The sequence below is a fragment of the Cervus canadensis genome, chromosome X (genome assembly GCF_019320065.1).
Source record: "Cervus canadensis isolate Bull #8, Minnesota chromosome X, ASM1932006v1, whole genome shotgun sequence".
In the NCBI taxonomy this organism is placed as follows: domain Eukaryota; kingdom Metazoa; phylum Chordata; class Mammalia; order Artiodactyla; family Cervidae; genus Cervus; species Cervus canadensis.
The window spans coordinates 120,402,711-120,429,644 of record NC_057419.1 but is presented as its reverse complement, the minus strand read 5'-3'; positions in this window follow the sequence as shown (position 1 = coordinate 120,429,644).

Below are 26,934 nucleotides of genomic sequence, written 5' to 3'. Positions count from 1 at the left end.
TCTGTCAAAGCACTTTTTGTGGTTTCTTTTCGATACAACCACTGAGTGACCCAAAATAACCTCTACTAACACCCTCAATTTCCTTCCCTGTCAAAGCAGATAGGCAAGCAGCAGCTGATGACTGAGTGACTCGATGACCCCAACAGCAGAATGACAAATCTAGTTTTCTGAGAACAGGTAAGCTGACAGAAACGAATCATTCACATCTGTCCAATAGAAACAAACAGAAAATACCATCACATATCCAAAAACTATTCAGCTACTAATGATCTAAACAGAATTTGACCTCAGTGAGAAAGATATACTCCACCAAGTATTTTTTAATATATTTTGTTAAAGAAAATATTAAATCTTTAAAAACTCTTTATCTGGTTTTCCTTTGTGGTGATCTAGTATCTCCCAGCCCTTATGTTTCTTTAGAATGGAGGCTAAGTAGCAGTATGTAGGAACAAAAGAATTACCTTGCAAAATTGTTTCATGAGTACTGCAATCAAATGATATAGGTAAAATCTAGTATTTTCTTTCCTCTTTCAAGATCTCAAACAGCCACAAATTTTAGTTAGCTGCCTTGCTTTCACAGCAGTCCGAAAGAACAAGATCTTCTTCGAATTGTTACCATGATTAGGACTCCTCTTAGAGTGACAAGTAGACATCAGAGGAATACTGTAGTGAGGACAGATACTAACTTGGATATATCATCTTGGGAACCATTGCTAACCACATGATGCCTGCTAACACTGTAGGAATAGGCAATGCAGAATTTCCCATCCAATTAAAAGAGTAACTGTTTAAAGATGATTATGTAGACTGTGATCCTTTGCCACAGTGAAAATATTTCATACTCCACTTCTAGTTCCACATTCTATCTATTACCCAAATAACCTAGATAGCATATTTAGCAGCCTAGACATTATCTAGAGAGATGACAGTAGACACCATAAATGCAACACTCATTCAATTTAAATGATATTTGAACCAAGGCAGAGCTGAGGCTGGCATTCTAATACAATCATTATGAAATATTCAGAGCAAGAGTGTAAAGGACTAATTACTATTCTCTTTTGCTTTCTTGGGGAAAAAACCACAGAAAGTCTATGACCAAAATTAAGTTTCACTATAATTATGGGATGTTTGAAAATTACTTCCTCTGATTAGAGACTGGACTCTTTAAGAAACTGTTGCCTAAATCAGATTTTTTTTACAACTCCAAGTATTATACAGTTTAAAAGCTGACTGATGCAAAGACCAGTGGGTGATTTTCAACATCCATAAGCTAGAGGTAAAGATGCAAACATATGAAGGAAATTTCATAGGAAGGATTTTATTCTACTTTACCAAAACAAACAGGAAAACTTCTGATTGAAAAGACAGTGAATATCTCACTTGTAATAGAAAGAATAAATCTCTAGATCACAGAATCTCTCTCTTTAAACGAACAAATAAATGAGCAAAAGAAATTCCAGAGCATCATCCATATTAATTAAATAGTAAAAACTTATTTTATTATCAACTTTGAAAAGTGATAGCCAAAGAAAGAAACAAAATATTATAGTGGGGTTCTTTGGGTTCTTACAAATTTCATTCTGAGGAAAGGCAGTAGATAAACAGATTCAGAGTATAGTCATGAACAAACTTCACATCTGGACGAAAGTAGACTGAAAAACCCCAGGGAAAAACTGTAAGATCTTTAAGAGTAGGAGTCCATACTTACAATCATCAAGAATTCACCAAAGGCAAGAAAACAGTGACATTTTTCAGGGTTCCATAACAAATTATAGAACTGATCTAAAATTTCTAGCATATTCTCATAGAGGAATACAATATATTCTCCAAGTTGGTGGGCTGAGTCCAGATATAGGACCTCTTATACAACTGTTGAAGAAACAGCAGAATCCATGCCATCCACACAAAGTTATATCTGTGAGCAGTGAAGCTCTTCCTTCCACCCACCCCAATATTCTTTGCCACATTTCTCAAAATATACTTGGGAGATAAAGAACAATAGGATTCAAATACAATATTAAGTAAAGGACATTTCATCTAAAATGAAACATCTGAATAGAGTTCACACATGGTAAGAATGACCAATAGGCAATATGAGAAGGAACTGCATGGTCACAAACCCATTAAAAATAATAAATGAAAATAATATAGCAAGTGTAGCAGACAGTCTTCCTGCTCTTCCTAGGTGAATTTCTGAGGTGAACTTGTTTCTAAAAACCTTCATCAAAGGCTCTTTTACAGAGGTCTGCCCTTCAGGTTATTAGATTCTACTTTGCCTATATTCCAGCAGAAATGGAAGCTCTCAAGAATGTATTGATCTCTCTCCCTCTACCTCAATCAGTCTGGGATTAGTCAATGGCTGATGGGTGAAAAGAGTATGAAAGCTGTTCTTGAGCTGGTTTGAGGGAACTATGAGCTGTAATTTACATTCTAGAATCTCTCTACATATGCTGATTCTACCTTATGTAAGGCTTTGCCTAAGACACATCAATGCATGACTTCTCACTGTCCTTCCCTGAGAGTACTTCCTACTTTAAAAAATTACTTACCCAGGAATCTTCCCTCTCAGGGGCTGTTTCTTAAGAATCCAATTTAAGACATGGAAAGAAGAATGAATAATCCAATGTGAAAAAACAGACATCTCAAATGAAAGGAAGAAAATACCATACCTTGTGTGCACTTCATGCAATGAAAGAGTTTAATAAAAATGCAATTTCAGTGGAATAATGTCCCAGAGAACAAACTGGAATCAAGATTGCAGGGAGAAATATCAATAACCTTAGATATGCAGATGACACCACCCTTATGGCAGAAAGCAAAGAGGAACTAAAGAGCCTCTTGATGAAAGAGGAGAGTGAAAAAGTTGGCTTAAAACTCAACATTCAGAAATCTAAAGTCATGGCATCCAATCCCATCACTTCATGGCAAACAGATGGGGAAACAATGGAAACAGTGACAGACTTTATCTTCTTGGATTCTAAAATCACTGTAGATGGCGACTGCAGCCATGAAATTAAAACACACTCCTTGGAAGAAAAGCTATGAGAAACCTAGACAGCATATTAAAAGCAGAGACATTACTTTATCGACAAAGGTTGCCCTAGTTAAAGCTATGGTTTTTCCAGTAGTCATGTATGAATGTGAGAGTTGGACCCTAAAGAAAGCTGACCACTGAAGAACTGATGCTTTTGAACTGTGGTGTTGGAGAAGACTCTTCAGAGTCCCTTGGACAGCAAGAAGATTAAACAAGTCAATCCTAAGGGAAATTCATTGGAAGGACTGATGCCAAAACTCCAATACTTTGGCCACCGATGTGAAGGACTGACTCATTAGAAAAGACTCTGATGCTGGGAAACATTGAAGGCAGGAGGAGAAGGGGATGACAGATGATAAGATAGTTGAATGGTATAATCGACTTGATGGACATGAGTTTGAGTAAGCTCCGGGAGTTGCTGATGGACAGGGAAGCCTGGAGTACTGCAGTCCATGGAGTCACAAAGAGTTGGACATGACTGAGCAACTGAACTAAAATAATGTCCCAGAGATGAGAAAATTAAGACACCACATTGAAATGACAAGTGAGATAATAAAACAAGCCAATGATCAAAACAATACCTTTATAGAACTAATAAGCATTAATACTCACAAAACAGATGAATTACTGAAAAAAGGAAAATACATCAAGTAATCACAGGGAATCCAATAGAAAAAGATAATAAAGCAATTAGAGATAAAATTTGAGGTGCGTGCCATACACAAAAACAAACTCAAAATGGATTAAAGATCTAAATGTAAGACCAGAAACTATAAAACTCCTAGAGGAGAACATAGGCAAAACACTCTCCGACATAAATCACAGCAAGATCCTCTATGACCCACCTCCCAGAGTATTGGAAATAAAAGCAAAAATAAACAAATGGGGCCTAATGAAACTTAAAAGCTTTTGCACTACAAAGGAAACTATAAGCAAGGTGAAAAGCCAGCCCTCAGTTTGGGAGAAAATAACAGTAAATGAAGCAACAGACAAAGGATTAATCTCAAAAATATACAAGCAACTCCTGCAGCTCAATTCCAGAAAAATAAATGACCCAATCAAAAAATGGGCCAAAGAACTAAACAGACATTTCTCCAAAGAAGACATACAGATGGCTAACAAAACACATGAAAAGATGCTCAACATCACTCATTATTAGAGAAATGCAAATCAAAACCACAATGAGGTACCATTACACGCCAGTCAGGATGGCTGCTATCCAAAAGTCTACAAGCAATAAATGCTGGAGAGGGTGTGGAGAAAAGGGAACCCTCTTACACTGTTGGTGGGAATGCAAACCAGTACAGCCACTATGGAGAACAGTGTGGAGATTTCTTAAAAAAAACTGGAAATAGAACTGCCATATGACCAAGCAATCCCACTTCTGAGCATATACACCGAGGAAACCAGATCTGAAAGAGACATGTGCACCCCAGTGTTCATCACAGCACTGTTTATAATAGCCAGGACATGGAAGCAACCTAGATGCCCATCAGCAGATGAATGGATAAGGAAGCTGTGGTACATATACACCATGGAATATTACTCAGCCATTAAAAAGAATTCATTTGAATCAGTTCTAATGAGATGGATGAAACTGGAGCCCATTATACAGAGTGAAGTAAGCAAGAAAGATGAAGAACATTACAGCATACTAACACATATATATGGAATTTAGAAAGATGGTAATGATAACCCTATATGCAAAACAGAAAAAGAGACACAGATGTACAGAACAGATTTTTGGACTCTGTGGGAGAAGGCGAGGGTGGGATGTTTCAAGAGAACAGCATCGAAACATGTATATTATCTATGGTGAAACAGATCACCAGCCCAGGTTGGATGCATGAGACAAGTGCTCAGGCCTGGTGCACTGGGAAGACCCAGAGGAATCGGGTGGAGAGGGAGGTGGGAGGGGGGATCGGGATGGGGAATACATGTAACTCCATGGCTGATTCATGTCAATGTATGACAAAAACCACTACAACATTGTAAAGTAATTAGCCTCCAACTAATAAAAATAAATGAAAAAAAATTTTTTTAATTAAAAAAAAAAAGAATCCTAAAAAAAAAAAAAAATTTGAGGTGTGTGCATATGTGTGTGCATCAGGCAAAGACAATCCAATCAGGGATCCAAACGTGTTTATGTGTGTGTATAAAAATATATTGCATACATATTCATAATATACATATGAAGGTTTACAAGAATATTTCTCTGAAAAAAGAACTGACTCTATAGAAGAAGATAACACAACATTTTCCCCCAAATATATTGATACAGAAATTGATAGACTCAAATCAATGAACAATCTGATTAAATCATTGAGTTTCAATGTTAATAAAAGAAATAACATGCTTAAGCATTAAACAGATTATGTATAAGAGGAAAGATTTGGCTGATATCAAAATTCTCTACAGATAGTAAAACAATATCTACCAAGTTCTGTTTGAAATAATGAGTGACCCAAATACATGGTATCTAGGCAAGATGTCCTTCAGAACAAAGGCTGAAGAATATCTGTAGCAAGTAAGAACATCAGAGACTACAGCAAGTCTAGTTATCCATGAAAAAAAAATTTATCCTGATGATAAAATCTGGTTAAATAAAAATAGATAAGATAAATTATTTCAGGAATGTAGACATTGTGGTAAAATTACTGATGATGAAAATCTAAGTAAAACACAGAACTAAGACAAAAATACTAATAGAATTGTAGTTATAAAGTTAATTTTTAAGAATATTTGAGTTTATAAAGCTTGGTTGAATCATATAGTCACAAAAACCAATGTACTAAACTTGTTTGGGAGCAGATTATGGACAAAATCCCTTCCATAATGACTGATGCTGAAGACTTTAAAAAATCACAACAGTAACATTATGGTGCTCTCACACTTATGTAGTCAGAAAGAAATCATTTTGCAAGTGTTTATTCCTTCCTCAATTTATTGAATGCCATAGGTGAGCTTATCATCCAGTATAGGTAAGAATTCCAAAAAACACTACACTCTTTGTGCTACCTGAGCCCTTATTTCCAACTGAGCATGTAGAATTTCAATAAATATTGGTTTATTCTCACTCCATCACTTCCTTCTCTACTTCCTTGGGAAAAAAACAATTTTAATCTTTATTTTCTGTACAAAATTTCAATAGGCTCTTTTATATATATATTATCTCCTTTAATATTCACAGTAATCTTACAATTTACACATAAAATAGAGGCTCAGAGAGGTTTAAGTGAGGAAGAGCCAGGAAGCTACATTTAAATCCAATTCTTTCTATATGAGATAGTCTGTCCTCTTTGAAGTTCCTGGTATTAAGCTACGAATACATAGACCCTATGTTAGGTGCTTTAACTACCTGTCTTCTATCAATTCCCCAGTGCCCCCAACCATTAAATTCTCTAAATCCACAGCCTCTTGTACATGTACAGTGACCCTTGCATTGCCAAAGTGTACCAGAGATGTCAACGGAGCTATGCAGAACTACAGAAAAAGGAAGACAGAATGAGAAGGCCACAGATTATTATATCAAGTCAACTGTGCACCTTTGCTCTCTCATTCTAACTCCAACATTAGATTCTGTGATGGCAAAATTGACAAAATAGGGAGAAATGTAGGAAGTAAGGTCCTACGTGTGTGCTTGTGGAGTGTGTGTGTGTGTGTGTGTGTGTGTGTGTGTGTGTGTGTGTGATGCATGTATTTTGCAGGCAGAGCATGATTTAATGTACTTTTACATATGGATGAATCTTTTTAAATCAAGATTTTCTTTAACGATCACCAAGTGGGAGGTGTTCTGATTAAATGGGCTATTCTTGTCAACTATATGTCACAAATCCCAGCACCCAGATTTCTCAGGATTGCTTATAATGTGGCCATGAAACCTATCATCCAAGAAGCAGCCATCAGCTGCTTTTCCTCTCACTGAAAATTCAGAATTAAGAAAAGGTGATACAGAAAAAGAGACATGCAGATGTACTTAAGCTGAAGCCAGGGAAAAGAAAAAGTCATTCTGCTCTAATTAACTCTTTCTCACCCCATCAGGACTGAGAAGAGTATTTTCTCAGCCTTCATGCCTAACTGAGGTTGAGAAGGTGACACAAGACTATTTACTACCTCTAGAGAAGAAAGAGCCATGATGAGACCATTACAGCCCAATATCGTAACGCAGGAAACAGACCATAGACTGCAGTGGAAAATCCAGAGGAGACTGGTGTTTGAAATTCAATCTATTGAGTCTGAAACATTTTCTGTCATATTGTCCCCATTCTCCAATTTATCACAAGCATGGCGTAAGTCAACAGAACACACCTCAACCTCACTTTTACCTGCAAAGTATCATGGCAAAGTAAATGTATCTATACAGTGTTCCATTCTGGGGGACACCACTAGAAGGTTGATTTGTTCTAAAATATAATTTCTGCCACTCCCCTACCCAAATATGCCTTGATGTCTGCAATTAATACCATCCAAAGCAATATTTAATGGCCTCTTGAGTCAAGCACATCTCCTCCAGGCTGACATTCTTTTACCTGAAATGGGTGACAACCTATTTAGCTAACTTAATTGTAGAAATTAATTTACCTACTACATGGCAGAGAGTAGAAACCCAGGAGATTATTTTGACTGTGAGAAAATTAGCCTAAGAGAATGCCTAAAGTATGGAACCCTGTCAAGGCCTAGTGAGACACGACAAGGAGATTCTTGGATTTTAGGAATCAGCATGAGAACCCTGGGCTACTAGCAGGATGAGACAGAGAAGGGAAACTCTGGCTATAATAAAGAAGGCAATGAAAACTTTATCTGTTTGCCTTATCTGTAAAGTACAGTAAGAAAGCTACATAAAGATTGCAAAGATGTAGAAATTCTTGGTTTATGGTAAGCATGGAAAAGGTGAAGAACTGAACAGGTTCTAGGACAATTGTAACATAGTTTTAGTCAAATGTTACCTAGAGCTGTAAGTTAAATGAATAAGTTTCATTTAATCTATGGTGAGTATGTTAAATGAATATGCTTCCCAGGAGTTCCATGCTTCTGGAGTCATTGTAAATTCATCTAAAGAGGCATAACTAGTGTCTGGTCCTACATTTAGGTCTTTAAAACATTTTGAGTTTAACTGTGTGTGGTGGCTCAACTGGTAAAGAACCTGCCTGCCCATGCAAGAAACGCAAGAGATGCCAGTTTGATCCCTGGGTCAGGAAGATCCCCTGGAGAATAAAATGGTAATCCACTCCAGTATTCTTGCCTAGAAAATTCCATGGAAAGAAGAGCCTGGTGGGCTACAGGCCATGGAGTCACAACGAATTGGATATGACTGAGCATGCACCTCATACTCACATGGTATTAGGAAGTGTTCTAATTTAATTCTTTTATGTGTAACTGTCCACTTTTTCCAGCACCACTTGTTGAAAAGATTGTCTTTTCTCTATTGTATATTTTTGCCCCCTTTGCCAAAGATAAGGTGCTCGTAGGTGCGTGAGTTTACCTCTGGTCTTTCTATCTTGTTCTATCAGTCTATATTTCTGTTTTTGTGCTCATACCATAGCCTTTTCAGGACTGCTGTTTTGTAGTATAGTCTGAAGTCAGGAAGGTTGATTTTCTTTTGCAAGATTGCTTTGAAAAATATTATGAAATCTTTTGCTCTACTTCTGTGAAAAATACAATTGGTAGTTAGATAGGGATTGCATTGAATCTGTAGATTGTTTTGAGTAATATAGCCATTTTCACAGTATTGATTCTTCCAGTCCAAGAACCCGATATATCTCTCAACACGTTTGTGTAATCTTTGATTTCTTTCATCAGTGTCTTATAGCTTTCTGCATATAGGTCTTTTGTTTCTTAAGTAGGTTATTTCCAGGTATTTTATCATTTTTGTTGCAAGGGTAAATGGGACGGTTTCCATAACTTCTCTTTCTGATTTTTCATTGTTAGTATATAGGAATGCAAGGGATTTCTGTGTTTTAATTTTATATCCTATGACATTACTATATTTATTGATTATCTCTAGTAATTTGCTGGTGGCATATTGGGGAGTTTCTATGTATAGTATCATGTCATCTACAAACAGTGAGAGTCCTCCAGTTAAAAAAATAAGTTAAAATACAAAAGGAGGCATATCTAATAAGTGAATCCCATATGAATATGCTCATGTTGGAAGGGTTCAGAAAGTATTCTCAAGAAGGGATTAAATCCTAAGTAGCATCTAAAGACTATAATGAGCAACACTAGGTTGATATAAGGAAGACTCTGTTTAATTCAGTTGTGAAGGACAGAATGTTTATTTACAATTGCTAAACTACTCCTACTGATTTTTGAGACATGACCAGCAATGAGAAAGGAATCTGAAGACTAAACATGAATAAATGTCTTAATTTTCAAAAGCAATAAATTGTTGGATTCTAGGAGAAAAACTGATAGAAATATTTATTTCCAGAAAAATTCAACAATGGGTTAATAAGCAGGTGACTTTGGGGGCATTTATGAAATAGGCCAATATGGATTCTCTTGTTTCTTTTTTCCATAGTTTTACTTAGCTGGCAGATTTGCTGAATGTTACAATTACAATTCACGTCAATTTCAGAAAAGAATGAAATAACTCTGGCAACTACATGGAATGATGCTGACTGGACTCAGTTAAGTAGATACGTATGAAGCTGGATGACCATTGCCAGAGTATGCAACCTGAAGAATAAATCAGTGGCAACTTGGAGGAATAGGTTCCTCTTATATATCTTACTCACTCTCTCATTACCTTGGAGAATCTGAGAAAACTAAAACATGAACATGTTTATAAATTAAAGTAAAAACTGATAGTTAATGTAACAAAATCTTGATTCAAAGACATTGCAAGAGACTGGAATGATAAATCAAATAATATAATTTAAAAACAATAGTTCTGTACTTAGGAAGAAAAAAGATCTTCCCATAGAGGGGAACAAGTTTAAAGGCTCTCCCCTCTATGACCTGGTCACGCCAACCCAGAAAAAGGTATCATTCATTTTCAGAGATACATGGGCAACCCGGAGAAAATCCAAAGGATGGGGCTAAGTAGTTTTAAAACTATAGCATATAAAGAATATTTGAAAACCTGACAATATCTAGATGGCAAAAGCAAAGAAATGGAAGCAGAAGTTGAGCAACGATGGAAGTTACCTATCTGAAGAGCTATCATGTGCAACAAGACATAGACTTATTCTGTGTAGCTCCCAGAGTACAATTAGAAGCAATGAAAAGTTAAAAGGAGGTATGGTTCAATTCAATGTAAGGAGGTCAATAGAACAGAAGATGGCCTTGTATAAAACTGAGTGCCTTTCTTGAAATGATAAACCAGACTAAATGCTCTATGCAGTCGGCAAAAACAAGACCTGGAGCTGACTGTGGCTCAGATCATGAACTCCATATTGCCAAATTCAGACTTAAATTGAAGAAAGTATAGAAAACCACTAGATCATTCAGGTATGACCTAAACCAAATCCCTTATGATTATACAGTGAAAATGATAGATAGATTCAAGGGATTAGATCAGATAGACAGAGTGCCTGAAGAACTATGGATGGAGATTCGTGACATTGTACAGGAAGCAGGGATCAAGACCATGCCCAAGAAAAAGAAATGCAAAAAGGCAAAATGGTTGTCTGAGGAGGCCTTACAAATAGCTGAGAAAAGAAGAGAAGCAAAAGGCAAAGGAGAAAAGGAAGATATACCCATTTGAATGCAGAGTTCCAAAGAATAGCAAGGAGAGAAAAGAAAGCCTTCCTCAGTGCTCAGTGCAAAGAAATATAGGGGAAAAAAATAGAATGGGAAAGACTAGAGATCTCTTCAAGAAAATCAGAGATACCAAGGGAACATTTCATGCAAAGATGGGCACAATAAAGAACAGAAATGGTATGGACCTACCAGAAGCAGAAGATATTAAAGTGGTGGCAAGAATAAACAGAAGAACTATACAAAAAAGATCTTCATGAACCAGATAACCACGATGGTGTGATCACTCATCTAGAATCAGACGTCCTGGAATGTGAAGTCAAGTGGGCCTTAGGAAGCATCACTATGAACAAAGTTAGTGGAGGTGATGGAATTTCAGCTGAGTTATTTCAAACCCTAAAAGATGATGCTGTGAAAGTGATGCACTCAATATGCCAGCAAATCTGGAAAACTCAGCAGTGGCCACAGGACTGGAAAAGGTCAGTTTTCATTCCAATCCTAAAAAAAGACAATGCCAAAGAATGTTCAAACAAACACACAACTGTACTCATCTCACACGCTAGCAAAGTAATGCTCAAAATTCTCCAAGCCAGGCTTCAACAGTATGTGAACTGTGAACTTCCAGATGTTCAAGCTGGATTTAGAAAAGGCAGAGGAATCAGAGATCACAATGCCAACATCCATTGGATCACTGAAAAAGCAAGAGTTCCAGAAAAACATCTACTTTTGCTTTATTGACTATGCCAAAGCCTTTGACTGCGTGGATCACAACAAATTGTGGAAAATTCTTAAAGAGATGGGAATACCAGACCATCTGACCTGCCTCCTGATAAATCTGTATGCAGGTCAAGAAGCAACAGTTGGAACTGGACATGGAAGAACAGACTGGTTCCAAATCGGGAATGGAGTACATCAAGGCTGTCTATTGTCACCCTGCTTATTTAACTTATATGCAGAGTACATCATGAGAAACGCTGGGCTGGAGGAAGCACAAGATGGAATCAAAATTGCTAGGAGAAATATCAATAACCTCAGATATGCAGATGACACCACTCTTATGGCAGACATTGAAGAACTAAAGAGCTTCTAGATGAAAGTGAAAGAGGAGAGTGAAAAAGCTGGCTTAAAATTCACCATTCAGAAAACTAAGATCATAGAATCTGGTCCCATTATTTCATGGCAAATAGATGGAGAAACAATGGAAACAGTGTGAGACTTTTTTTGGGGGGGTGCTCCAAAATCACTGCATATGGTGGCTGCAGCCAGGAAATTAAAAGATGCTTGCTCCTTGGCAGAAAAGCTATGACCAATCTAGACAGCATATTAAAAGTCAGAGACATTACTATACCAAGAAATTTCCATCTAGTCAAAGCTATGGTTTTTCCAGTAGTCATGTATGGATGTGAGAGTTGGACTATAAAGAAAGCTGAGCGCTGAAGAATTCATGCTTTTGAACTGTGGTGTTTGAGGAGATTCTTGAGAGTCCCTTGGACAGCAAGAAGATCAAACCAGTCCATCCTAAAAGAAATCAGTCCTGAATGTTCATTGGAAGGACTGATGCTGAAGCTAAAGCTCCAATACTTTGGCCATCTGATGCCAAGAACTGACTCATTTGAAAATACCCTGACGCTGGGAAAGATTGAAGGTGAGAGGAGAAAGGGATGACAGAGGATGAGATGGTTGGCTGGCATCACCAACACGATGGAGATGAGTTTGAGTAGGCTCCGGGAGTTGGTGATGGACAGGGAGGCCTGGCGTGCTGCAGTCCATGGGGTAGCAAAGAGTCGGACAGGGCTGAGCAATTGAACTGAACTAAAAATGCCTACCTTCTAAATATGTAATAGTGTAGATTTCTATATTCAATGGAAACTTGAAGTCTAGACCAAATGACCTCTAAATTCCTTTGTATTCCAAGATTCTACAATTCTGTAATTCTATTTTTACAAAATATTTTACCACAAAATTTCTTTAAATTGTATATTCTCTTGGGGGTTAGCCATTTGCTTACTGTGAAATAGTTGGTATTTGCTTCCAATTGAGTAGTTAACAGCTATTTAAATCAAGCACCTTTAGAATAGTGATGATAATTGGTAGCTGGTAAGCAAAATAGAATAAGAACTATAGATATTTGATATAAAGAATGTTAGAATTGGTAGAATGTATGACGAGTACTCAAAATCATTCACTTTTGGTTATTACAGAGAAGAAACACAGGCAGGAATAACCCTACTTATTATTTAACTCATCTTCATTCAGAGACTTAGCAAGCATACCCAGATGACTTGTCCCACAAAAGGCCCATGCACTGATTATTATTCAGATGGTACCTATTTCCTTAAGGAGCACACAGTCCAATGGAAGTGGTGGAGACTGGCTTTAGGAAAGTGTTCTGCTTCAGGATGATATGCACTGCCTCCTTGGCTTGTAGCTTTAGGTCTGAGAAGACACAGCACTTGGAATCAATCTATTGATGAGCTCCAGACAGGGTACTATTGCCTCTGTGCCTATCAAGACTAGCACTAAAATGACCACTTAACTCCATAATACCTGAGTATATGTTGTTTTGTTTTGTTTTACTTCTGAGACCATGACAACTCACTACCACCTAAATAACAATCCAGCCATAAAAGAAAGACATACCACAGGGAAGTTTTGATGGGAAGAGGGTGCATATTACACACTGTGGAAGAAGGTCAAAGCACTACACACCAGAGGCAATAGTGCTGACTGAAGAATGAGAACATGGACCAGTGTTTAACTGATATCTCAGTATGTGACTGGTACTCAACATACATACTACATACAAAGGATGAATGAATGAACAAATTAATATGCAGAAAAGATAGAAGTCCGGGTGCCTCAAATGGGCTATCTACATATAATGAAACTCCCATTCATCAATAACCAAACAGGTATTGACATGGTCAAAAAGATAAAAATTCTAAAATGGTAATTTGAGTATTAACTGAAATTTATTTTCAGTTATTTTCAGTATTTAACTCTGTTAAATTCAGTATTAACTGATCCTCCAAATCTAGCCAGAAAAGCTTTTCCTGTTTTTTTTTTTTTTTTACTTCCATTTTCTTCAGTTAGAATACTTTTCCAAAGCTTTCTCCACCCTTATGCAAGGTGACTTGCTCATTGCACATCATGATCACTGCCAGAGAGAAAATATCAGAATAGCATTAAATCCACTTCACTTTCTATGTAGACGCCTGGTTTCCATAAAGTAACTTTTTGCCATCATGCATTTATGTGCTAAGGGTGATTATATCTAATTGTCTATTGAGTGTAAACACATGGAATCATATAATTACAATGTACAGTTATGCAATTATGATGTATAATTAAGTAAATATCACCAGAATGGTGTTATAAAGATCTTAAGAGAACTGTTGGGAAGAGGTATAATTTAGTCTCTGGCAGTTCTGAATAGTCAGTTTCAAGATGCATATTTACCTGTATGTACATGTGTGTGGGCACGTACACACTCATGTGTGTATATGTGCTAATTTGGGGTGGGGATTGCAGAGGACCATAAAGTTTGGTAGCAGAGCATCATAAATCTTGGTATTATCCATCTAGATTGGATAAAAGAATAAGGGCAAACAGTAATGACTTTCTGAGGGGTTTTCCATCCTGGTTCCAAAGTTACATTTTCTTAGAGCATTTTAAATATGTAGATGGTTAGCACAAAGCCAGTCTTAATATATAAGAAGGATTGTACCCCACGCCCATATATGGATGATTCAGAAAATAATTAAACAATTTTCAAAATTAATTACTTAGTAATTGTGTTATATATGAGCATAGAGCCAAACTAATTTATAAAAAAATCTATCACAATTATTTTTATAATCTTACAAATGCTCAATATTTATTCTTTATTGCATACACCCACGTTCAGTCCTATAGTAATTTATCTCAGACTGTCATGGTAGGAACAGCAGCCAGATTGTGCTCTTTGCTTTCCTCAAGCCTTCAAGAAAGAAGTGGTACAAACCACAAAGTTCTGAATACATCACTTCTTTAAGAGAAAAGATTTACAGTGTGATAACTGGAGATGTGGGTGGTCAATAGTTTCGAGGCAGTTTACTTGTTTCAATGCTATTCTCTCACCCAGAGGGATGGGATGGGGAGGGAGAAGGGAGGGGGGATCAGGATGGGGAACACATGTAAATCCATGGCTGATTCATGTCAATGTATGGCAAAAACCACTACAATATTGTAAAGTAGTTATCCTCCAACTAATAAAAATAAATGATAATCAGCAAAGTAAAAAAAAAAATAGTTTCAAGGTAGGTCAAAATTTAAACAGTATGTATGTTCTTTGTCACTCAGTCATGTCCAACTCTCTGCGACCCCAAGGACTGTAGCCCAACAGGCTCCGCTGTCCATGGGGATTCTCTAGGCAAGAATACTGGAGTGGGTTGCCATGCCCTCCTCCATGGGATCATCTCAATCCAGGGACTGAACCCAGGTCTCCCACATTGCAAGCAGATTTTTTACTCTCTGAGCCACCTCAGAAGCCCTTAAACATTATATCCAGTCTAAATGTCATGGTAAGGGCTTCCCAGGTGGCTCAATGGTAGAGAATCTGCCTGCCAATGCAGAAGACACAAAAGACTCAGGTTCAACCCCTGGGTCAGGAATATCCCCTGGAGAAGGAAATGGCAACCCACTCCAGTATTCCTGCCTGGAAAATTTGGTGGACAGAGGAGCCTGGCGGGCCACAGTCCATGGAATCACAAAAGAGTCGGACACTACTGAGCAACTGAGCATACATGCAGTGCCATGTTAGATGTTTATTAGGTGATTTCCAAACTTGTTATGGAAATAACAGAGACTCGTACTTCTGGAAGTGAAGTTGCAGGAGAAAAATCACCCTCCATTTGATATGGGATTACTGTCAAAGTTCATACAAAAATAAATAAGTAAAAGACTAAAGTCCCATGCGCAAGAAATAGAACAAATGATGTTAACTTTTGACAGCATTTCTACACGTGTCACATTGGTTTCCATTGTCTCATAAGCGGAAATTATAGTGGTTCACTTTTTCATTTCAATAAAGTGTAGCCTATTCAGTGAATATGGAGTAACATGCAAAATCCCTTTCTATATGACTGAAACTGCAGAAGGTATATCATTTTGCCTGTTATCCCTCCATCAGCAGAGAAGGCAATGGCAACCCACTCAAGCACTCTTGCCTGGAAAATCCCATGGACGGAGGAGCCTGGTGGGCTGTAGTCCATGGGGTTGCAGAGAGTCGGACACGACTGAGCGACTTCACTTTCACTTTTCACTTTCAGGCATTGGAGAAGGAAATGGCAACCCACTCCAGTGTTCTTGCCTGGAGAATCCCAGGAACAGTGGAGCCTGGTGGTCTGCCGTCTATGGGGTCACACAGAGTCGGACATGACTGAAGTGACTTAGCAGCAGCAGCAGCAGCCCTCCATCAGGTGTAAGGGACCTAATGTCATCTTTAGCAGTTTATAGAAAATGTGCCAAACCAATGGTGAAGAGATGCCTAGTTAGCCCCTAGGTTTTCTGGGGGTTTGCTGAAGATAGCACCAAAGTGACTGATGGATACTTTGACACACTGGCCCACGTGGTGCTAATGCGCATTACAGGGACACATGTTTTACCCCACTTCTTTGGAGCAGCAGTAAACATTGTTATGATCTATATGTGTGTGTTCTAACTTGCTCACTTCTGTCCAACTCTTTGTGACCATATGGACTATAGCCCATCAGGCTCCTCTCTCCATGGGGATTCTCCAGGCAAGAATACTGGAGTGGGTTGCCATGCCCTTCCTCTAAGGGATCTTCCCGACCCAGGGATCAAACCCAGGTCTCCCATACTGCAGACAGATTCTACCATCTGAGCCACCCGGGAAGCCCTTAAACATTACACCCAGTTTAAATGTCATGGTAAGGGCTTCCCAGGTGGCTCAATGTTAAAGAACCTGCCTGCCAATGCAGGAGACACAAGAGACTCAGGTTCAATCCCTGAGTCAAGAATATCCCCTGGAGAAGGAAAAGGCAACCCACTCCAGTATTCCTGCCTGGAAAATTCCATGGACAGAGGAGACTGGCAGGCCACAGTCCATGGAATCTCAAAAGAGTCGGACACTACTAAGCAACTGAGCATACATGCAGTGTCATGTTAGATGTTTATTAGGTGATCTCCAGACCTGTTATGGAAATAATAGAGACTTATACTTCTGGAAGTGAAGTTGCAGGAGAAAAATCACCCTCCATTTGATATGGGATTACTGTCAAAGTCCATACAATAAATAAATAAATAAAAGACTAAAGTACCCTGTGCAAGAAATAGAACAAAAGATGCTAACTTTTGACAGCATTTCTACATGTGTCACATTGGTTTCCATTGTCTCATAAGTAGAAATTATCGCAGTTCCCTTTTTCATTTCAATAAAATGTTGTCCCTGTTCAGTGAATATGAGGTAACATGCAAAATTCCTTTCTGTATCACTGAAAACTGCAGACGGTATATCATTTTGCCTGATATGCCTCCATTAAGGGTCTTCATTAGGTTTAAGGGACCTAATTTCATCTTTAGCAGTTTATAGAAAATGTGCCAAACCAATGGTGAAGAGATGCCTAGTTAGCCCCTAAGTTTTCTGGGGGTTTGCTAAAGACAGCACCAAAGTGACTGATTGATACCTTAGACACACCAGCTCACTTGGTGCTAATGCACCTTACGGGGGCACATGTTTTGCCCCACTTCTTTGGAGAAGCAGTAAATACTGTTATGATTTATATGTATGTGTTCTAACTTGCTCACTTGTGTGCAACTCATTGTGACTATATGGACTGTAGCCCACCAGGCTCCTCTGTCCATGTGATTTCCCAGGCAAGAATACTGGAGTGGGTAGCCATTTCCTTCTCCAGGGGATCTTCGTGGATCAAACAAGTGTCTCCTGCATTGCAGGAGAATTCTTTACTACTGAGCCACATGGGAAGGAGCCAAATGTTAGTATATCTTTATAATTTGGTACATACTACATGTTAATATATAATCTAGTACCTAAGAAATGAAGCTATGAAGTTTTCAACTCTTTATGAATCACTCTGTATATTTTAAAATTTCACAGATTATTATTTCATGTAGACTAGGCTTTATAGCCAGTCTACGTAGAAATCTGTCTGTACATCTAAAGTTTGCAAGTTGATTCAGTTTCCATGGAAAGTTCACTTTATTTGCTCTCATATGCCAGCATGATATTTCCAACAATCATATTCACTTGGTGAGAGCCTTTTTTGGACAAATGTACACTGTAGGTAGATTAAGAGGTAACATGTCAGCTAGTTTACATACCCTTTCACCTGATTAATTTATCAATAGTTTTTTTCTCCTAAGGACCACAGAATCCTCAAGTAATAACATTAAACTTAGATGGGTTTGATTTTCCTTAAATATTATTTATGGAGGAACTGTTCTGTGTCAGATACTATACTGGGTTTGTGGAGGGAAAAAACCCAAGATTAATCAACATGGTGTTTGCTCAGAATGGAGCTCACAATTTAAAGTGGAACGCTTACTTGCCTGAAAAATTGTTCTGATGGGCAGAGAAGGGAAGATTTGGGGAACCAGAAACACAGCTGGCAGGTTGTCAAATTCTTTCAGTGAACCATGGGAGAAGATTGTCCTAAGGGTACAATAAAAACCCCCCTATTAGACCCAACAGAAGTGAGGCATCTGTTCCTGAGTTGAAGATACATTATTTTCAAAACACTTCATCGGGATGGGGAATACATGTAAATCCATGGCTGATTCATGTCAATGTATGACAAAACCCACTACAATATTGTAAAGTAATTAGCTTCCAACTAATAAAAATAAATGAAAAAAAAAAACACTTCAGCATGCTCTCCCCCAAATTTCCTAACAGATACAGATATATCTCATCCCTTAACCTCTTTCATTGAAAAACATTCTGCTGAAGAAGAAGGAGAAAACAACTTCATGACACTGATAGGAAGTGAAGGTTCCTAGCCTAGAAGAAGGCTTGACATGACCATTTGTAGTGCTGTAGTCACTTCTCTAATTGTTCATGTCTCACATAAATAGACACAGCAATTTGTTGATTTCATAGCTGGGCTAGATCCAAGTTAATTTTCCTCTTGTCACTGCTCTGTTGATATTCTGTTGAACAACGACTCAATGAAGAGCTCAACAAGGAATCCTTTCAGTAACCTGAGAAAAGAGTGACATCAATAAAAGGGCAGAGTCAGAGACCCCAGACTCTGTGCTCCCACAAAGACCAACAGTTAGATAGTCATCCAAAAACAAAAATAGTTCTAGGAGAGCTCTGGAGTCCACATAAGGACTTTGAGCAATAGAATACAACCAAAAACCTGAGAATAACCTCATGAAACGGATACAGGAAACAGCTTCATGTTGCCTGAATTATTCCATCTCCAAAACCAGCATTGATCAGTTCTAAGGGGGACTTCCTCAGCAAGATAGAGTTTTTCCCATCAGAAAAGAAGAATGGGGTAAGAGAACAGCTTCCCCAGCCTCACAGGGCAGTATAAGAAGGAACTGCTTTGGTTCATTCCACCCAGAGATGACAAAGCTGAGATGTAAGAGACATTTAGCAACAAGGAAGAAAAGCAGGGGCTACAAATAGCTCCACAGTGGGAGCAAACATGATAACCAGTGACCTGCCCTACAGACAACATCAGCAGTTTTCAGCAGTAGTCCACACAGCCACCACAGACCTCCTGCAGATTTCACTAGGTTTGGCTCCACATGTTTTCATGTTTGCTGATACCAGTTGCTTGAGTCCCTCACTGCTCCCTACCTCTGCACCACCCCAAAAGCCTAGGCATCTCAGACTGTGTGACCTCAACATGTCAGCCTAGAACTCCACAGCTGACCTCCACCATCATGCACACACACACCTAGAGGTAGCTCCACCCCTGGGCGTGTCCATGCTGCAGGCCTGACTCTGGTCACTGGCCTCTACTGCCATGTGCGCACTCCTGGAAAGACCTCACAGCCCCAAAACCGGGCATCCATAGCCAAGGCGCCCAGGCAGCTTGTGGGCCCGGATTCGGCCACATTCCCAGTCACTGGCCTGCACCACTGGCTCACCTTGAACTACTCCTGCGATGTCCCCCTGCATGCAGCAAGCCCAACCCCCATCACCAGCTTCCAGTGCTGTGTGAGCACCAATAAGGATACCCCACAGCCACAGGAGGGCACTGAGGGCCAGGCCTTCCACAGCTAACTGTGGGCCTGGATCTGAACCTGTCTTATGTCACTGACCTGCACCACTGAGTTCATCTGATGCTAGCCCCTCCATCTATACCCCTGTACATTTCTGGTCTGACTCCCTAGCACCAGCTTCCACTGCCATTTGCGTGCCCATGAAGAGACCATGCAGTCACGGGAGAGCATGCAGACAGCCATATGTGAGCCCGAATCCAGCCCTATACCCTGTCTCCGGCCTACACCACTGGGTTCACCTACTGCTAGCCTTTCCAACTGGGCACCTGTATTCCCCGAATCTGACTTCCGACACTGGTATCTTCTACCATGTGCCCATAGTGAGATTCAGAAAAACAACTGGTACTGCCTGGTGAATACTGAAGCCTCTGTATCTACCAGTATCTGCACTTCGCCCTAACCCTTGCTGCTTTCCTGAGATCCCACCTCTGCATCTGTGTTTGCAACTGTCACTGACTCTATGCAGGCACCAGCAACTGGCCCCCACCATCAAGCACAGGCACACCACTCAACTGCCTGCCTTAGGCCCTAGCAACTGGACCTGAAGTCACTGCTGAAGAATTATGCTGCGGTTTGAGTCTCTGTGAACCCTCTGCAGTGCTTGCCAAGGACCACATAGCTGTAGATGGTGTGGAACACAGTGGCATAAACCAACAAGTATCCAAGCTCCCTGGACCTGGAGTCAAAATACACCATCCGTATTCAATGCCCTGCCTCACTAGACACACGGTCAAGCATGTCGCCGTTCATACGTGAAGGTTTCTCCTTCCGAAAGTCACTTCATATGTCTGGAAGAGTTGGTGGCTTCTTTAAAATGCTCAGTCACCTACACAAGACTACAGAGATCATAAAGAACCAGGAAAATATGAATGCAGCAACGGAATACAATAAACTTCTAGTTACTGACCCCAAATAAATGAAAATACAGAAACCTTTAGACAACAAATTCAAAATAATTGTTCTAGAGATTCTTCAGTTTAGTTCAGTTCAGTTCAGTCACTCAGTCGTGTCCGACTCTTTGCGACCCCATGAATTGCAGCACGCCAGGCCTCCCTGTCCATCACAAACTCCCAGAGTTTACTCAAACTCATGCCCATCGAGTCGGTGATGCCATCCAGCCATCTCATCCTCTGTCATCCCCTTCTCCTCCTGCCCCCAATCCCTCCCACCATCAGGGTCTTTTCCAATGACTGAACTCTTCGCATGAGGTGGCCAAAGTATTGGAGTTTCAGCTTCAGCATCAGTCCTTCCAATGAACACCCAGGACTTATCTCCTTCAGGATGGACTGGTTGGATCTCCTTGCAGTCCAAGGGACTCTCAAGAGTCTTCTCCAACACCACAGTTCAAAAGCATCAATTTTTCGGTGCTTAGCTTTCTTCACAGTCCAACTCTCACACCCATACATGACCACTGGAAAAACCATAGCCTTGACCAGAGATTCTTAGAGAGATACAAAAGTATGCAGATGAACAATTTAATGATATCAAGAAAATACTACAAGAACAAAATGAGAAGTTCCATGAAGGTGTAGAAAACATTAACAAACTTATATGAATATAAAACAAAATATTATATAACAAATATATGAAAAATGTTATATAAACATCTTATAAGATATTTCACATAAGTCACAGGGTAATCTCAAAACAAATACCTATAGTAGAATATACAAAATAAAAAGCAGAGAATCAAAGGCTATACCACAATGTAAAATTATCAGTTCATAAAGGAAGACAATAAGAGATGAAGAAAGGATAAAAGGAATTACAAAACATGCACCAAAAAATTATAATAACAAGATGGCAATAGTAAGTCCTTGCCTATCAAAAATTACCTTAAATTTATTGGACAAGTTATCTGATCAAAATTCACAGAGTATCTGAATGGATAAAAAACAAAACCTAACTACCTTATGCCTTATAAGCTGCTGTCTATATGACATAGCAAGGACATACAGAAAAGATGTAAACAAATGAAAACCAAAAGAGAGCAGAGGTACCCACACTTACATCAGGCACAATAGACATTAAATAAAAAATGGTAACAAGAGACAAAGGAGGTCATTATAGAGTCGACTGTCAAACAACCTGGGAGTTAGACTACACAAAACCTACTGTCCTCCCTCCATATCCATGGTTCTTCTACATCCAGGGATTTAACCAACTGCAGATTGTATAGTATCCAGTATTTACTATTGAGAAATATCCACATGTAAATGGAAAGATTCAGTTAAAACCCACACTACTCAAGGGTCATCTGTATAATGACAAAAGGATCAATTCCTCAAGAGGATATAACAGTTTTATTATATGCACCCAGCACTGGAGCACATAAATGTATTAAGGAAATATTAACATGTCTGAAGTGAGAAACAGATAATATGATACTAGTATTGGACTTCAATAGCCCACTTTTAAAAATGGATAGATCATCAAGAAAGAAAATCAGGAAACATTAGATTTAAATTAGACTTTAGGCCAAATAAACCTAACAGATATATATGGCACATTCCACCTAAGAGCCTCATAATACACATTATTCTTAGGTACATATGGGACAGTCTTCAGGATGGATCAATATGTAGGTCATGAAACAAATGTCTGCAAATTTTAAAATTTTTAAATCATACCATATAACTTTTCCAAACACAATGGTATGAAACTAGAAATCACTAACATAAGGAATACTGAAAAATCAAAAGACATTTGGAAATTAAAAAACAGTCCTGAAACAAATGTGTCAAAGATGCAATCAAAAGGAAAAGCAAAAATTATCTTGAAGCAAAAATGGAAACACAGCATAACAAAATTTATAGGATGCAGCAAAAGCAGTGTACAGAGGAAGGATCATAGCAATAAATGCCTATATTAAGAAAAAAGAAAGATATCAAGTAAATTTCCTACCATATGATCCACCTACTGTATGATTCACCAGTCCTACTTATGGGAATATATTCAAAGGAAATGAAATAAGCGTCTCCAAGAGATATCTCTGCTCCATGTTCATTCATTACAAATTCAATACTAAAATTAAGTAAATTAAATATATATCTCCTTATATAGATACCATAGTCTTTCTTTCTCTTTTACTTTTGGGTGAAGATAGGTAATAGTTACCCTTTTGTTAATATCAAAGGTACAATTGTTGTTGTTTGATCATTATGTTATGTCCATCTCTTGTGACCCAATGGACTGTCACGTCCAACTCTTGTGACCCGATGGACTGTAGCCCAACAGGTTCCTCTGTCCATGGGATTTCTGTGGCAAGAACACTGCAGTAGGTTGCTATTTCCTACTCCAGGGGATCTTCCCAACCCAGGGATCCAACCCGCATCTCCTGTGTCTCTTGCATTGGCAGGTAGATTCTTTACCACTGAGCCACTTGAAACGCCCAAGTACATTAGAGTATTGTTAATTTGAGTCTCTATGCTATATATATATTAGATCTCTAGAACTCATTCATTCTGAAACTTTGTACCCCTTAACCAATACCGACATGTATCTCATTCTGCCTAACAGCTAAAAACTACTAATCTATTCTCTGCTTCTATGAGTCTGACTATTTTAGATTGCAAATATAAGTGAGATTATACAGTATCTATGTTTGGCTTTTTCACTTATTATAATATCCCCAAAGTGCATCCATGTTGTCTAAATGGCAGGATTTCCTCATTTTAGGCTGAGTAATATTACATTATACAAAAAAATACATAAGACGTAGATATGATAGTCTTTATCCAATGTTCAAACTACCGCACAATTGCATTCATCTCACACACTAGCAAAGTAATGCTCAAAATTCTCCAAGCCAGGCTTCAACAATACATGAACCGTGAACTTCCAGATGTTCAAGCTGGTTTTAGAAAAGGCAGAGGAACCAGAGATCAAATTGCAAAAATCTGCTGGATCATCAAAAAAGCAAGAGAGTTCCAGAAAAACATCTATTTCTGCTTTATTGACTATGCCAAAGCCTTTGACTGTGTGGATCACAATAAACTGTGGAAAATTCTGAAAGGGATAGGAATACCAGACCACCTAACCTGCCTCTTGAGAAATCTATATGCAGGTCAAGAAGTAACAGAACTGAACATGGAACAACAGACTGGTTCCAAATAGGAAAAGGAGTACATCAAGGCTGTATATTGTCAGCCTGCTTATTTAACTTATATGCAGAGTACATCATGAGAAATGCTGGGCTGGAAGAAGCACAAGCTGGAATCAAGATTGCCGGGAGAAATATCATTAACCTCAGATATGCAGATGACACCATCCTTATGGCAGAAAGTGAAGAAGAACTAAAGAGCCTCTTGATGAAAGTGAAAGAGGAAAGTGAAAAAGCTGGCTTAAAGCTCACCATTCAGAAAACTAAGATCATTGCATCTGGTCCCATCACTTCATGGCAAAGAGATGGAGAGACAGTGCAAACAGTGGCAGACTTTATTTTTGGGAGCTCCAAAATCACTGCAGATGATGACTGCAGCCATGAAATTAAAAGACACTTACTCCTTGGAAGAAAAGTTATGACCAACCTAGACAGCATATTAAAAAGCAGAGACATTACTTTGCCAACAAAGTCCATCTTGTCAAGGCTATGTTTTTTCCAGTAGTCATGTATGGATGTGAGAGTTGGACTATAAAGAAAGCTGAGCGCCAAAGAACTTCTGCTTTTGAACTGTGGTGTTGGGAAGACTCTTGAGAGTCCCTTGGACTGCAAGGAGATCCAACCAGTCCATCCTAAATGAGATCAGTCCTGAATGCTCATTGGAATGACTGATGTTAAAGCTGAAACTCCAATACTTTGGCCACATGATGCAAAAAGCTGACTCATTTGAAAATACCTTGATGCTGGGAAAGATTGAAGGTGAGAGGAGAAGGGGATGACAGAGGATGAGATGGTTGGATGGCATCACCGACTCAATGGTCATGAGTTTGAGTAAACTCTGGGAGTTGGTGATGGACAGGGAGGCCTGGCGTGCTGCAATTCATGGAGTCACAAAGAGTCGGACACGACTGTGTGACTGAACTGAACTGAACTAATCTACTGATTTGTAAATGGATGTTTCAATTGTTCCCATCTTTTAATTATTGTGAATAATGCTGCAATAAACATAGGCATGCATATATCTCTTGGAGATACTGATTTCATTTCTTTTGCATATATACCTAAAGTTGGAATACTGGATCATATGGTATCACAATGTTTTGAGCAATCTACATACCCTTTCCCACAACTGTTTTACAAGTTTACATTAACATCAACAGTGCACCAGGGTTTCCTTTTCGCCACATCATTGACCCCGCTACTTACATTTCATCTTTTTGATAAAAGTCATTATAAAAGGTGCGAAGTGATATCTCACTGAATTTTTTATTTGCATTTCCCTGATGTTACTTAGTTTTGCTAACTTCTTTCCATATATCTGCTGGCCTGCCTCTTGAGAAACCTATATGCAGATCAGGAAGCAATAGTTAGAATTGGACATGGAACAACAGACTGGTTCCAAATAGGAAAAAGAGTATGTCAACGCTGTACATTGTCACCCTGCTTATTTAACTTATATGCAGACTACATCATGAGAAATGCTGGGCTGGAAGAAGCACAAGCTGGAATCAAGATTGCCGGGAGAAATATCATTAACCTCAGATATGCAGATGACACCATCCTTATGGCAGAAAGTGAAGAAGAACTAAAGAGCCTCTTGATGAAAGTGAAAGAGGAAAGTGAAAAAGCTGGCTTAAAACTCACCATTCAGAAAACTAAGATCATTGCATCTGGTCCCATCACTTCATGGCAAAGAGATGGAGAGACAGTGCAAACAGTGGCAGACTTTATTTTTGGGAGCTCCAAAATCACTGCAGATGATGACTGCAGCCATGAAATTAAAAGACACTTACTCCTTGGAAGAAAAGTTATGACCAACCTAGACAGCATATTAAAAAGCAGAGACATTACTTTGCCAACAAAGTCCATCTTGTCAAGGCTATGTTTTTTCCAGTAGTCATGTATGGATGTGAGAGTTGGACTATAAAGAAAGCTGAGCGCCAAAGAACTTCTGCTTTTGAACTGTGGTGTTGGGAAGACTCTTGAGAGTCCCTTGGACTGCAAGGAGATCCAACCAGTCCATCCTAAATGAGATCAGTCCTGAATGCTCATTGGAATGACTGATGTTAAAGCTGAAACTCCAATACTTTGGCCACATGATGCAAAAAGCTGACTCATTTGAAAATACCTTGATCCTGGGAAAGATTGAAGGTGAGAGGAGAAGGGGATGACAGAGGATGAGATGGTTGGATGGCATCACCGACTCAGTGGTCATGAGTTTGAGTAAACTCTGGGAGTTGGTGATGGACAGGGAGGCCTGGCGTGCTGCAATTCATGGAGTCACAAAGAGTCGGACACGACTGTGTGACTGAACTGAACTGAACTAATCTACTGATTTGTAAATGGATGTTTCAATTGTTCCCATCTTTTAATTATTGTGAATAATGCTGCAATAAACATAGGCATGCATATATCTCTTGGAGATACTGATTTCATTTCTTTTGCATATATACCTAAAGTTGGAATACTGGATCATATGGTATCACAATGTTTTGAGCAATCTACATACCCTTTCCCACAATTGTTTTACAAGTTTACATTAACATCAACAGTGCACCAGGGTTTCCTTTTCGCCACATCATTGACCCCGCTACTTACATTTCATCTTTTTGATAAAAGTCATTATAAAAGGTGCGAAGTGATATCTCACTGAATTTTTTATTTGCATTTCCCTGATGTTACTTAGTTTTGCTAACTTCTTTCCATATATCTGCTGGCCTGCCTCTTGAGAAACCTATATGCAGATCAGGAAGCAATAGTTAGAATTGGACATGGAACAACAGACTGGTTCCAAATAGGAAAAAGAGTATGTCAACGCTGTACATTGTCACCCTGC